This window comes from Aegilops tauschii, chromosome 3, assembly GCF_002575655.3.
Source record: "Aegilops tauschii subsp. strangulata cultivar AL8/78 chromosome 3, Aet v6.0, whole genome shotgun sequence".
Taxonomy (NCBI): domain Eukaryota; kingdom Viridiplantae; phylum Streptophyta; class Magnoliopsida; order Poales; family Poaceae; genus Aegilops; species Aegilops tauschii.
The window spans coordinates 516817204-516831286 of NC_053037.3; positions in this window are offsets into that span (position 1 = coordinate 516817204).

The following is a 14083-nucleotide window of genomic DNA, read 5'->3' on the forward strand; positions in this document are numbered from 1 at the left end:
TTCGCAGCCGCAGCTCCACCCTCAAACCGGTTGTGCCGCCTCAAGATGTCGTTTCCATACCAAGCTGCAGCTGCACTTGCCTTGCTGCCCGCGGTCCTGCTTTCGTCGCTCTGCTTCCGAGCCGCCGCTGCGCTGGCGTCACCGCCCGCGGCCCCGCCCGGGTCGCAGCGAGCCGCCCTCATCTCCATTACAACGACTGCAGCTGCTGGATGCCCTTGTGAGCTTCAGAAGCCACCCCGACGGCATAACACTGACCACTACCACAAGGGTCGCAGCCGCCGGATAGAAGGAGGGAAAGGGGCAGAGAAGGAGGATGACTGTCAAAACGGCTACTGGTGTGGGCTCTATCGTATTGTTTATTTGTGATGGTGGCCTCAGAGACTTAGAAGGATTCCACATGTAGCGACTTGGTGCAATCAGAACGAAGGAGGAGCATGCAATATTAAAATAATGAAGAAGCAAGCACGCACCTAAAGCTACCCAACAAAACAAAAGGCTCTCAAGCTACTTGCTCAGACAAAACTTGTACAGGTGTGCACAGAAGAAATATTTACTGGAGACAAGCGTGCAGGACACCGAGTTCAATGGGCCGCCTCCATAGCTACAATCATCCGTCGATGCTGAGCGGGTGCACTCTTTGCAATTTTCTCTCACCACTACAGTAAACTATGTGGTATAAGCCTTAGCCCAAACTATAGATCAGTTAAAGCAGTCAGTAGTCACAGGCTGAGGTGGCACGTGAGGCTATGATTTATGGAGGAGGACAAGCAATCGATGGTCAGTTGGTCACAGACTGGAGCAGCACATCACATCAGGCTTAAATTTTGTCAAGTAGTGATGGTTTCGCCAGTTCAAACAGGTACTACAGAGGCAGTGCTAGCGTTCATCGGTTCATCTGCACGATGCAACTTGATGCATACACAGGAGAGAGGCGGTGTGCAGTAAGCTGCTGCTAGTCCTCCGTATGTCCCGGTTAAATTCTGGACCACGCAAAGAAAATCTGACGTCCCAATGTATCAGGTGATATCCATCTGAGTCTATTTTGTCATATAATTTTTCATCAAAGAACAATTACTCTGGCCTGTAATATTTTTACGCAGGATGACTATTAAAAAAAGGGGGTGGTGTTATACCGCGGAGGCACGTTCGGCGGTGCTGCATGGCTTCACGGGCACGCGTGCTGCGGTTCAGTTTACATCAAATGCGCCAGCTGACTCGCCCGTCCGCACCAGCTTACAACACCGTGGCCGTTTCTTGCGACCGCGCCGGTTTACAACGAGGAGGACAATTTGCCCGTTTGCACCGGCTTACAACGCCACGGACGACTCGCCCGTCCGCCCTCGCGGCCGGTTCACGTGTCTGCGCCAGCTTACAACGCCGTGGCCGACTCGCTGTCCGTGCCGACTTACAAAAGTCACGGCCGACTCACCCGTCCACACCGGTTTACCACGCCGTGGCCGGTTCACCCGTGAGCGACTTCAACTTCACCTAGCGATCATCAATTTCATGGCGGATTATTTCCGGCCTGGCACATCAGGTGATATCCATCTAAAATATATTTTATTGGTACATATTATTTTGTCAAAGAGCAGTTTATCTTTGTCTTGGTCTGCAATATTGTTGATGCAGGACAATTGTTCACTACATCAAAACGACGTGGTTAACTCGCCCGACCGCGCCGGTTTACAACACCGCGGCCGGTTCATCTGTCTGAGCCGCCTCTGATGCTGAGGCCATCTTTTCCGTCCGCCTCTCGCGGCCTGGTCTACATCAACACACCGAGCCACACCTATCTGCATGAGCTGTGTATTGAGTATGAGCAGGTCACTACTTGGGAAGCCCGGTTTTTTTCCAACAAATTGGAGGAAAATTATCATATGTTATCAGCCGCCGTCTGCACCTGGGTGGCTCAATGGACATGCGCACAAGTCGCCATCACTACAGTTTGGTTAAACTTCAAACAGCCAGTTGGAGGGAACCATTGGCCGAGTTGCTGACACGGCTCATACGGGGTCATTTATAACCCGCCGCAGTCACCTCAACCTTCTGTGGATACACATCGTGTTATCAACACCAATGATATACAAGTTATGCCGGTTTATATCACGGTTAAATATGGAGAATCTCAAGCCAACTCCTCGAGTCATCTTGAGACTCGGGGGCTACAGTGACATGACTCGGGAACCCCGGGTCGTTGGAGGGAATGATAACCCGGTTCTGGAGGCTGCTACCATATTGATGAAACTTTAAAGGCCGTCAGAAAATTGCCGGTTCAAATAAAGATTCCGGTTTAAAATCCGGTTCAAGAGATATCTTTCTCCCGCAAAGTTTTGAAGCTCTCAAATCTGGTTCAAACGTCCGGCTCAAGGTAAATTTGTATCTTATAAAGCTTTGAAGCTCTTAAAATCCGGTTTACAAATTTCCGGTTCAAAAAGAGGTTGTCGCTCGCAAAGTTCGAGTTCTCAGGAAAAATTAAAGGGACCAAAGAGTCTGTTACAAAGCACAACTCAAACATAGGTACCCTGCTTTAATGACCATCAGGAGCTGATCGTATTCGAATTTAGCTTAACCTTTTGGTGTGACCCTGATCGTATTCGAATCAGAGTCGTTAAATATTCTCATGATCACTAGGGGGCTTCCTGTTCAAACATAGGTCGTATTCGAACCAAAGAGAACATAGCTGTCGATACCCTTTTGATCGGCACACTGCCGAGCTCATTGGGGAGTTTCTTGGTCATATTTGAACCATAGCTCAACCCCCTTTGGGAACCGACGTGGATCGTATTCGAATCAGCGTCGTTAAACAACTCTCAAGGTCATTTGGGGGCTTCCTGTTCAAACATAGGTCGTATTCGAACCAAAGAGAACATAGCTGTCGGTACCCTCTTGATCGGCAACGCCAAAGCCACTGGGGGCTATATGATCGTATTCGAATCTTAGCTTAACCCCTTTGGGACGGTTTTCTGATCGTATTCGAATCAGAAGCCTCAAGAGTTTTTGAAGTTTCTTTTTGCCAATAATTTTTGGGATTTTATTTGAAGCTCTTTTGAACACATCTAAAGTGTATATGAGTGGTTTCTATTTAAACCCGGCTTGATTTTTGATGATAAGTCGCCGGCTTATGACAATCATCATTTATGTGGAAGCATTGGCTTCTAAGGATTGGGTTATCACACTTACTGCACAGGTATCATAAGCCGGCGGTACAGTTCAATATCACAGGTATGATATTGTTTATACATAATTATGTTTAAACTAGCCCTGGCTATGGGCTTTAAGCCGCCGGTATGTTTTGAATTGCGCCATTGGAATCATGCGCGTATCAAAGATTAGGTTATCACCCTTATTGTGCAGGTCATATAAACCGACAAATGCAAATTCAATATCACAAGTATGATATTATTGTTATGTTTTCAAAGTTATGATTCATAACAGGCTTATCTGTGACTCCTTTTTTACACATCCGTGCTCATATGTAAGATATTATGACCCGCCCTGCGGTAAACCGCCAAGGTGTCTTGTGATCTACTTGTGTGCAGGATAAGACTACATTTGGGTGGTTACCCGCCCTGGCTTTTGACGTTAATTCGTCAGGGCATATGTTGTTTAAACTCTATGCAGGATTTGCAGAACTATGACTTATATAAATGTTTAAGTCCAAGCCCGTCATCGAAAGATTGACATTGGTGTCTCAAAGGGGTTATCAATTCTTGATTTTCTCAAAAGGCTATAAATAGCCGGGTTATAAAATTTCCGGCTTACAATGGAGGCGTAATAAATCGCCATCGGCCAAGAGCCGCCGGGTATCTAAACTCCGGATTTACTTGTCAACAGATAAGGTATTTGAAATCTTTAAATAGCAAAACTTGGCTGGATTTTCATTATGATTTGAATGATTGAGGTTTTCAAACCGGGTTAGTCAAATCTTTAATAGCCAACATGGCTGGATTGTTATTATGGTTATCAGAAACTAATATTATGATTGAGGTTTTCAAAGTCGCTTCAGCGCAATGGCTATTATTTTATCAATGGATATGATTTATTCTACAATAATAGGAATAGTCCCGAGTCGCTGCAGGCTTATAACCCGGCACTTGGGGGCTACATTATTCAAATTGAGATTACATCAAATATGCAAGTCCCATGTCACTGCCAGCATGCACCATGGCACTTGGGGGCTAATGCAAAGTCATTTTTACTAATCTTATTGAAGACCCGACTCATCATATCATAATGAGCCGACCCTTGGGGACTACTAATTGCTCTTGTCAAAAATTCAAGACAATTCTAGGATGACCCGACTACACTACTATGACTATAGCCGACTCATGGGGGCTACACAACTGAATTTTATTTAAAGCCATGGTGATAAGTCCCGACTTATTCATGCTGATTAAACCGGCCCTTGGGGGCTACAGGTAATATGGATATAAGGGAGAAATATCTTCAAATTCTCAGTTTTGAGTAAATCAGATTGACCTGGTGTCTGCAAAAATCACAAACCGGCGTCGGTGACAATTATGACTTGGCATCATCTATTTTCCGGCAATTTTGGTACTCATAAACCGGCAAGTTTTATATCTTTAAGCCGGATGAATATAAGTTGAATATTTGGATACCAATATTTTTGTCAAGTCAGAGCATTGAAAGCCGACTCAAGTGGATTGTCTCTTACAATATTTCTCAACAAAGAGACCAATGTCAGCAAATTGACTCTGAAGCTGGCCTATTGACCTGGATTTTTCAAAGGAAGTATCTGGATTTTTTGCATTGGCAAAATTTGAACATATCTGCTAAAGAGATTTGCTATGAGATTATGGATACATATCAAGAAGGAAGATGACAAGGACTTAAGGATGATCAAGTGCCGGCTTACCAAGAATATTTAACCCGGAACACAACCTGTCAAATTTGTTCTTGTGTTTATATTGCAGATTAGTTTAACATGGATGATTTCAAATTAAACTGGGGGTTAATGTCGGGGATATACCCCGCGGAATGACCCGGCCGTAAGTATGACCCGGCCGGACTTGGCGCTTCATCGTGACCCGCCAGAGGACTGGCGACTGACGGGTCAGGCGGCTCACTGTCAGACGACTCACGGGTCTGGCGGCTCACTGTCAGACGACTCACGAGCCTGACGACTCACGGATGACCTCGACGGCGGGTCAGATAGAAGACTAGGCCCAAGGCCCAGAAGGCCGGCTCACGTTTATGATGGGGCGGCTTAAGAAGAAAGGGATGACGAATATTTCCTTTACGAGGAAGCAAGACCCGGACTTGTAATTAACTTGTAAGAGAAGATAGACTAGTCCTAGTCCTACTAGGACTCCACATGTAACCCGCCCCTCTAACTTATATAAGGAGGGGCAGGGCTCCCCAAGAGGGACGAGCAACAAGAAATAATCTCTAGGGCTAAACACCGAGAGCCGGAGCCAGCGACTCTCCCGTGATCATAATGAGACCTAGCCTCAAACAGCACGTAGGGTTGTTACCGGATGATGTTTCCCGGGGCCCGAAGCTGTCTAAACCCTTGTCTTGTGCGTTGATCCGCCCTGCATCTCTCATCCCAATCAACCCCTCTCAAGCTACTACAAAGATGCGTTGGCCTCATGACTAAGTCCTTACACCTAGGACATCTAACGTGTTAATTCCATGACACCTCTAGTCATCTAAGTGATACATGATCCGAGTCAACTAGGCCGTGTCCGATCATCACGTGAGACAGACTAGTCATCATCGGTGAGCATCTTCATGTTGATCGTATCTACTATACGACTCATGTTCGACCTTTCGGTCTCTTGTGTTCCGAGGCCATGTCTGTACATGCTAGGCTCGTCAAGTCAACCTAAGTGTTTCGCATGTGTAAATCTGGCTTACACCCATTGTATGCGAACGTTAGAATCTATCATACCCGATCGTCACGTGGTGCTTCGAAACAACGAACCTTCGCAACGGTGCACAGTGAGGGGGAACACATTTCTTGAAATTTTAGTGAGGGATCATCTTATTTATGCTACCGTCGTTCTAAGCAAATAAGATGTAAACATGATAGACATCACATGCAAATCATAAAGTGACATAATATGGCCAATATCATCTTGCGCCTTTTTGATCTCCATCTTCGAGGCGCGGCATGATCACCTTCGTCACTGGCATGACACTATGATCTCCATCATCGTGTCTTCATGAAGTCGTCTCGCCAACTATTACTTCTACTACTATGGCTAACAGTTAGCAATAAAGTAAAGTAATTACATGGCGTTTTCATTGACACGCAGGTCATACAATAAATTAAGACAACTCCTATGGCTCCTGCCGGTTGTCATACTCATCGACATGCAAGTCGTGATTCCTATTACAAGAACATGATCAATCTCATACATCACATATATATCATTCATCACATTCTTTTGGCCATATCACATCACATAGCATACCCTGCAAAAACAAGTTAGACGTCCTCTAATTGTTGTTGCATGTTTTACGTGGCTGCTAAGGGTTTCTAGCAAGAACGTTTCTTACCTATGAAAAAGCCACAACGATGATATGCCAATTTCTATTTACCCTTCATAAGGACCCTTTTCATCGAATCCGATCCGACTAAAGTGGGAGAGACTGTCACCCGCTAGCCACCTTATGCAACAAGTGCATGTCAGTCGGTGGAACCTATCTCACGTAAGAGTACGTGTAAGGTCGGTCCGGGCCGCTTCATCCACAATGCCGCCGAATCAAGATAAGACTAGTAACGGTAAGCAAATTGAACAAATCATCGCCCACAACTACTTTGTGTTCTACTCGTGCATAGAATCTACGCATAAACCTGGCTCATGATGCCACTGTTGGGGAACGTAGTAATAATTCAAAATTTTCCTACGTGTCACCAAGGTCAATCTAGGAGATGCTAGCAACGAGAGAGAGGGAGTGCATCTTCATACCCTTGAAGATCGCTAAGCAGAAGTGTTACAAGAACGCGGTTGATGGAGTCGTACTCGCGACGATTCAAATCGCGGAAGATCCGATCTAGCGCCGAACGGATGGCGTCTCCGCGTTCAACACACGTACAGCCCGGGGATGTCTCCTCCTTCTTGATCCAGCAAGGGGAGAGGAGAAGTTGGGGAGAACTCCAGCAGCACGACGACATGGTGGCAATGGAGCTCGTGGTTCTCCGGCAGGGCTTCGCCATGCACTACGGAGGAGGAGGAGATGTATGAGGAGGGAGGGGCTGCGCCAAGGAAGGGGTGCTGCTGCCCTCCCACCCCTCACTATATATAGGGGAAAGGGGAGAGGGGGCCGGCCCCTCTAGATGGATCTAGAGGAGGAGGGCGGCGGCCAGGGGAAACCCTAGATGGGTTTGGGCGCCCCACCCCCTAGGGAACTTGCCCCCCAAGCCGGGAGGGGCGGCTGCCCTAGGGGTGGCGCCCCCACCTCTCCTGGTTACGTGAGAGGGGTTGGGAGGGGCGCACAGCCCCTTAGTGGGCTGGTTTGCCCCTTCCCCTTGGCCCATAAGGCCCCCCAACGCTTGTCGGGGCCTCCGAAACCCCTTTCGGACATGCTGGCCATAGCCTGGTACCCCCGGAACAATTCCGGACTCCAATACCCTTTATCCAATATACCGATCTTCACCTCCGGACCATTCCGGAGCTCCTCGTCATGTCCGGGATCTCATCCGGGCCTCCGAACAACCTTCGGTAACCACATACTATTTCCCATAACAACTCTAGCGTCACCGAACCTTAAGTGTGTAGACCCTACGGGTTCGGGAACCATGCAGACATGACCGAGACGTTCTCCGGCCAATAACCAACAGCGGGATCTGGATACCCATGTTGGCTCCCACATGTTCCACTATGATCTCATCGGATGAACCACGATGTCGTGGATTCAATCAATCCCGTATACAATTCCCTTTGTCAATCGGTACGTTACTTGCCCGAGATTCGATCGTCGGTATCCCAATACCTCGTTCAATCTCGTTACCGACAAGTCAGTTTACTCGTTCTGCAATGCATGATCCCGTGACTAACTACTTAGTCACATTGAGCTCATTATGATGATGCATTACCGAGTGGGCCCAGAGATACCTCTCCGTCATACGGAGTGACAAATCCCAGTCTCGATTCGTGCCAACCCAACAGACACTTTCGGAGATACCTGTAGTGCACCTTTCTAGCCACCCTGTTACGTTGTGACGTTTGGCACACCCAAAGCATTCCTACGGTATCCGGGAGTTGCACAATCTCATGGTCTAAGGAAATGATACTTGACATTAGAAAAGCTTTAGCAGACGAACTACACGATCTTGTGCTATGCTTAGGATTGGGTCTTGTCCATCACATCATTCTCCTAATGATGTGATCCCGTTATCAACGACATCCAATGTCCATGGTCAGGAAACCGTAACCATCTATTGATCAACGAGCTAGTCAACTAGAGGCTTACTAGGGACATATTGTGGTCTACGTATTCACACATGTATTACGGTTTCCAGTTAATACAATTATAGCATGAACAATAGACAATTACCATGAACAAGGAAATATAATAATAACCATTTTTACTATTGCCTCTAGGGCATATTTCCAACAGGGAACTAAGGGGGAACAATGTTTTGGTTTGAGACGCGCTTGTTTGAAATTTGGGGAAAGTTACAAACTTTGCCCCCATCTAAAATTTCGGACATATTGCGGGTTGGGGGTAGGACAGTCATGTCAGGTGTCCCAAATGTGGGCAGGATAGATTTCGGCCGAGCGCATGGGTAGGCGCCCACGGCGTATGAATGCTTCTCGGAGGCGTTGAGACTGGCGTCTTGGTGAAGTTACAAACCTACCCCGGTTTAGACCTTTGGACATCGGGCCGATAGGTTACACGGGCCAGAGTGAGGACAATAATTTCCTACCACCAAAACATTAGTCTCGCGCGGTTTTGGGTGACCAGAGGCCTATTTGGCGCTTCGTTCAATATTTGGGAGCAGAAGCATTAACGTTTTCGGTTCTCTTGAATTGAACTTTCAGGATTTCTCAAACTTCACAAATCTTTACTCTTGAAAATCCTAAAGCTACGATTATTTTGGAATGGAGGGGGTACATTTGAATATACATTGTACATGAGTATATATTAAAAAATATGCAACTTACCTCAGTTCATGCATGGTTCCAGATATAATCTCCTTGGTTGCAAAAAAAAAGTTAGATATGCGTATGAATATATATAGCATGTTCAAACTCACAACAAAGATTGATGCCCCCTTTTACATCTGATTTACAAATGCCATTATCTCGGGTTCAAATAGATGAATGCACTTCCTATGAATTCGAATATTCAAAACCCCCTTTATGTTGAATTCGACATGTATTCTATTTCGTAACTAGCAATTTGGAATGTATCCATGCAAGTGACAAATGTATAAAGTGCTTCACACTAACAACATGGAGTGCACTAATTAATGTTTATATATGAATTGCAAAAGCATCCATTGCCTGTATTTCAAACCGCTCTCACTCTATGGATCGATAATATGAAATAAACACATGCACATGCAAGAATTCAATAGAGTATGGGTGTCTGATAGACCGATTTTCGTCCATACGCAATTTGCAAAATTCATGATCTCATCCAAAAATAATAATGCCATTTATATTTTAATTTAATGCGTAGAACCGCCTTTTACACGTAGATGCACTATGCCTCGCCCCGTTCTCACAAACGCGTTATATATCTCTCTATCTAACGCATAAGTGCACACACTTTATATGCATCGGCATTTCTCTTTCACACATGCTCACAATCTCCCTTAGGGTGTCGGGGTGTCTCACGCACATGCTCTCTCTGTTTCTCTCTCTCTCTTTCTGACTACTATGTACCACTCTTTTCACTAATCTCAGTTGGAAAACACTATTTCTCTCACATGCATATATACACATGCACGGTCTCTACTAGCCCTCTATACGCACATATATGTTTCTACGTGTCTCCCACACACACATTATCTTTAGGCCTCTCTCGCACACATTGCCCCCCCCGACACACCTCTCTCTTAGTAGTTGGCAGATATGATTTCATCATATCATTCGGTAGGATATCCCTGGCTGTTAGGCTGGATGGTAATACGAGGCAAAATTTTACCCTAGTTCGGATCCGACCCTTGCAGTTGAAGAAAGAACCTACTCCTGGTACTGTATATTAGTGATAGGGGTGTGTACAAAGTACACGTGAATACCTGGCATTGTGCGTGTGTGTATACTATCGACGAACTAGCCCCCAAGCTTGTATAACATACTAAGGGCCTAGGGTTACAAATCATATATAGTCGGCTTATCACCAGTGGGGATAGAGTCCTCCGCGACTCTAGTAGCTTCGTGTTGTACGCCGAGTCCTCCACATGGGTCTTCGTATAACACGTCTCGGTCCAACCTATATGTGGTGCAGGATGGAACCGACCCATGAGTCTTCATGTTGACCAACCACAACTAGAAATGATGTGCCCACCACACCACACACGCAATCGGCCACTAAGAAAATAAGCATATACAATAGTACAACGGTATCTAGCTCACGATACGTCTCCATATTTTGTTGATGACACTGACGGACTTTGCATTTGATGCATGCTTCGTATTTTGTTGACGACACTTACGGTCATTGTATTTGAAGCGAAAGCACGATATGGTCACTGGACTTCAGAATAAGCTCATCACGGTCACCACATACATTTTGTTGACGACACTTATGGTCATTGTAATTTGTTGATAACACGATCAATTGACCAGTCAAACGGTCCACATTCAGCAGCGCACATTACCATAGGGCCCACTCGTCAGCGCGTATATGAAGGACATAAATGGTAATAAATTAGTGGTCGGTGGGTATTCGAAGTCGTGAGACTTCTGGTTGGCAGTCACCGGCGGTTGGGGGGCGTTCATTGGGCGGTGGGGTGGGGATCCCCGGAGAAAAAGCTCGGCGGGGGGGGGGGGGGGGGTGCTAGAGGGATGGTCGGTGCGGCGGCGGACCGGCGGTGGGGAGTGGTTTCGGGGAGGGCAGGCCGGCCGCGGGCGGCGGGGGCTGGCGGTTCGGCCGGTGGTGGCTGGCGGCTCAGGGGGGGTGGAGTTTGATGATAAATTGGAGGCCCTTGATTTCGTATCCAACGGCTGGAAAATCTAATGACCAGAGATGAAAAAGTCAGTCGACTGACGTGTAGCCTCACCCCGCACGTACACATGCACGCACGCAAGACACGCACGCATGTAGGCGTGCAAAACCGACACGTACACACGCACGCATGCTGGCGTGCAACACTGACACGTACACATGCACTCACGAACACACGCACGTACGCACCCATGCATGCAACACTAAAACGTACCCTTGCACGCACGCAACACTCGCACGCCTACATGCACACAGCACATGACGCAAGACACACGCTCAACCTATACGTGCATGCACCCTTTGTTAAGGACATGGATTGTTACGGGTATTAATCAATCTTATCTGTGATAAGCAGAACATTGATGTTTGCAGCGGTCTTTATGAATCACAACGTATCGAACGGGCTATCAACATAGTAGGCTTATCTACATGAAAAAGATGACGTCACACTCAATGAACAATCATCGGTTTATGAAATGCCCGCTTCTGACCGCCCTGGCCCACCAAAGGTTCCTCTGCTGTGCGCTGCCTGCGTTGGGTCACTGACATGCAGGCCATGCACCCAAAGAGCCCACACGTCAGTGGAAGAACGGCGCGGTGTCCTAGGTCAGAGTCGAGGGCGCCACTCGCGGCACGCCCGGCTGAACACGCCTCCATGAAACCCGCCCGTGTGGAAGCCGAGAAACCCACTCTGGAAACACGTCCGTTCATGACCGGGCCGGCGTTAAACGCAACGCCGGCCGATCTCCTCCCGTCCGCCGTCTATTTAATCTCCTATTTAAATGAGGCCAAACGCCGGCCAAGAATCGCACACCTCCGCCGCTCCCCTATCTCCTCCACCATTTTGTCCACTCTTACAATGGCTTACGAAGAGTAGTTATTACGCATCCAAGCCGGCTGGGTAGCCCGCCGGATACGAGCTATGCAGCTCGCTGATCCACCTCCCCCCCCTCGCTCGACGGAGCCAGTTGCCGCCCCAAGCCGGCACGCAGTTCAGCAACTCGCCGCTCCAGGCCAGCTCGACGAGGAGCGGCGCACGGGCGTCATTGCTACCGTCCACGCCGCCGCCTCGTACCGCGTCTCCCGTTTCTGTGGACGAGACTCCCATGCCGACGGCCACGCCATGCAAGCAGCGACAGAAGCCGGGTGCGCGGAGAGCGACGAGTCGGTGGCCAGCGCCTCCGCGTCCGCCGCCATCATCGAGGAGAAGTAGAACACGGGAGGCCGCCGCCGCTTGGGTCCCATGAAGGCCACCGCGGAGGCGATGCCAGCGTACACAACAGGTGTCTTGCCGGATCCTTTTGTTGCGAGGACCTTCGTCGACCCCGCATGGGCTCCACGGAAGAGGGGAATGTTAGGATGAACTCGAGCCGGTGCCGGCCATGGCGAAGTAGTGGCCGGTGATGAACTCGGACCGGTGCCGGCCACCATCATCTTCGGCACCAGCCAATGATATCAGTTGGGCAGTGGGGAAGCGAGCCGTCCTTTGCGCTGAAGCATATACCTCCGGGGCTCCCGGCAGTCCGGTGATCGTGCTGCCGGACATGAGGAACACAAATCGATCGGCTGGCGACCATTTAGGCCAGGTATTATATACCTGTGCTGTCCAGAACTAGCACCGCGTAGTTCATTTGAATGTAATGAAATCCGTCATGTTTGTATGAAAATTCGGTATTTTATATGATTTCCGTCGTTGTTTATATGAAATATCAGTTTGTCTACGTGTTTGCCTGAATTTCGTCCGGTTGGTTGAGTTGCTGTCATAATGTGTGCGGCTACGGTTGGATGGCGTAATTTGCGGGTCGCCGGTCGGTCTACGGGCGGCTCGGGCGGCGTTGTGGGACAAAAAACACAGCTCGTGCGAGCTCGTCTCCAACGTGCGCGCTGGAGGATGCATGACAGCATGAGCACCCGAGCCATTCCTCGTTCATCGGTGGCAAAGGCACCGGTGGACAAAAGGGTCGCCAATATTTTGGCTACCCCGGGCAAGATCCAAACAGCCCCTCCCAATAGATTCAAATCCCTCGTTCGCCGTGGAATTTTGCCATGTGTTGTTTTCATGGACTAGCAAGATGCCCGTGCATTGCACGGAACATCAAGATGCATTTTTCTTACAAACTCCCGCATGCATGCAAGGGATAATTAATGTCCTCCTTTGCTAGTACCACGAGGCAAACACCATTAATATTGCATCGATTAGTGTTAGTGGCCTTGTATATCTGCAAATTGTAATTTTGATAGTGGCCCCTTGTATATAAAAATGGAGGGAGAAAGATGAGAGATAAGGTGAGGAGGAGTGGGGCGTGGTGGTGACTAGTGGTCGGACTTGGCGGAGGCATGGGGATGGACGGTGCATTATGTCTAGGTTTGTATCTTTCTCTCTCACACCCACGTAGGTGGGGGACGTGCACGAAGAGAAGAGGTGCACGCACGGCGCACGTACTCCCGTCTCTTTCCCAACCACACCCGCGCGGGTACACGGTGGAGCTCATTTCTGTACAAAAAGGCAGCCCACGTGGTAATTTGGCACGTGTACTGGTTGTCCACTTGGTGGAGGGAGGATCGTCTACCACGGGTGAACAAACAAATTGTGACTTGACGCATTATGTTAAATTAAAAAAAAGGCAAACCATGTGGGGCCTACCTTAGAGGCAAGGCTCTATACACTGGAGTACTTTTGATGTGTCTCGTCAACTCGCAGAACGAGGAGAAGCTTGCTTAGTACACCGTCTCCCCCGCCCACGGGCGCGGTGGCTCGCAGGATGAGGTGAAGCTTGCTTATGAGTAGTAGTAGTAGTACTACTGTACGCCTTTACGCCCGCTCCCTCGCCCACGCGCGCGGTGGCTCGCAGCACGAGGAGAAAATTTTACTACTCCCTCCGTTTACTCCTCGTCCCTACTACGTAGTTTGGTTAGTACTCCCTCCATTTACTTA